This window comes from Dromiciops gliroides, chromosome 3, assembly GCF_019393635.1.
Source record: "Dromiciops gliroides isolate mDroGli1 chromosome 3, mDroGli1.pri, whole genome shotgun sequence".
NCBI classification, from domain to species: Eukaryota; Metazoa; Chordata; class Mammalia; order Microbiotheria; family Microbiotheriidae; genus Dromiciops; species Dromiciops gliroides.
In genome coordinates this window covers 425,073,385-425,075,263 of record NC_057863.1, presented here as the reverse complement: position 1 = coordinate 425,075,263, position 1,879 = coordinate 425,073,385, and the positions used below count along the sequence as shown (strand labels likewise).

At 48.1% G+C, this 1,879-nt stretch overlaps 1 pseudogene; it reads right to left on the bottom strand.

Moving 5' to 3' along the window:
- Window positions 1-256: 256 nt before the first annotated feature.
- LOC122751743 lies at window positions 257-1,097 on the bottom strand (annotated as a pseudogene).
- Window positions 1,098-1,879: the final 782 nt, after the last annotated feature.

Sequence of the window (1,879 nt, the reverse complement as noted above, 5' to 3'; positions counted from 1 at the left end):
AGCTTTAGTTGGAGAAGGTATTCTTCCAAGGAATCAAAATGGCTACCACCCAACAGAGATAGGAATTGAGAAAGGGTATGGATGGAATTATAGCTGGTTGTAAAACTTACCTTTGGGGCAAGGAAGGGGTTGGGGAGGAGCAGGGAGGGGACATTAGGCAGAAAAGGAGGCATTCAGCTAACACATTCCATAAAGCCCTGGGGTAAGACAGGGAAAGGGTGGGCTGCAGTGAGCACACTCAGGTCTTTTTGATTATTTAGAGTTTGAAGGCTACCCAGCTAGCAAACTTGTCAGGCATATCAGTAGTGGTAATGTTGACTGCATTAATGGGGCACTCAACATTTACTTCCATGTTGGGGTCACATTCATGAACTTCACAGCCACAAGAGGCTGTGAGTAATTCACATGGAACTTCTTGCCATAGTAGGGAAAATACATCAGGTCATTTGGCAGGGAATATAGTGAAGTAACCAAGATTTTTGGCATCCTCATTCCTGCACAGGTAACATTCATGCTCCGATTGGCTCCTGCATAGAAGCTGATGACCTGATTCATGTGGATAAAGACACAGGGCTGGCCAGTGCTGTAGCCATAGTGGGTAAGGTCACTAATCCCTGAACGAAAGTCACCCAACTGTGTCCTGCTAAACTGACAAGCCCGCTTGGGATAGTTGAGAACCCCATTGTCTGGTTGTTCATAATAGTGCCCTGGGAGGCAGACATCATTCTTTTGGGCCTGGATTGAGTCATTGTAGGGTTCCAGGAATTTATCAAGTATCTGTACATAGTGGTTCCGCTGTTGGCATCAGTGAGGTTGACCAAAACCTCAAGGTACTTAGTCTTGGGACTAATCATCAGGCCTGGTGTTGGAAGCTGGTCTTGGTATGCGGGAACGTGGTCTGAGACAATCTGCAGAATGACCCACATGGTGAGGGTGAACATAGCAGTTAGAAAACCATACAAAATGAGGTCTAAGAGGAGGATGAAGGCCTAGCTCATCCCAGTACAGCCCATGAACTCAAGAGTTCATGGGTTCCACACAAACTCTTTCCATTCCTCCTTCACCTGTCTACCGGTCTTCTCCTTTTCAGTGACCATTTCTATGGCTCTAAGACTGGGGGCAAGGCAGGCCTGAAGAAGAGGCACTAGAGGTGGGAAGGTGGGGTGCTAGCCGAGGCTCTAAATGGGGGGGCATGGGAAAATTTGATGTCCAAAGGACTGGGAAGACCCCCAGAGAGCTGAGCCTGTCTGGTCGGAGGTTTTGCCTTGGATTATTGGGTGTGATGCCTTGCAGAGAGAGTGGAAGCACCAGCGGCTGCAGCCAAGATTGAGAAAAAAGAAGCAAGGCACAGAACTAAAGGCAACAAAAATGGGGTACAGTCAACACAGAGTGGGGAAAAGTAAAGCCCAAAGGGGGGATTGCAGCAACAAAACCCAGAAACAGCTCAGAGAAGCAACAGTGGGTGTAAAACAAACAACCCAGCAAGGATGTAAAGAGAGCTGGGGTATGAGGAAGTGGAGGAGAATAGGAAAGAGGGGTCCCCACAAATCTCGAGTTAGAAATGTTGAAGGCAAAAGCATTATAGCAGGGGTGACTACACACACAACCACTGGAGAAAGGAAGAGGCAAGCAAAGGTGGTGGTGGCTGAATGCTGTGGGGACAGGGGGATTGGGAGGAGAGCACAGCTGTGAGGGAAGCAGTCTAGGCCTTGGGGCTATGGTAAAATTATTAGAATTTGCCTGACTCATTTGGGAGGGGTCACACCTTGCCCACCCTGAAGTTATATATGCTACTGATTTCAGAAGGAGAAACCTCTCTACATAGGCAGCTTTTGAAGGACCTCCCCTTTTGGGGGAGGAAGATTAGATGCTTGCTGAG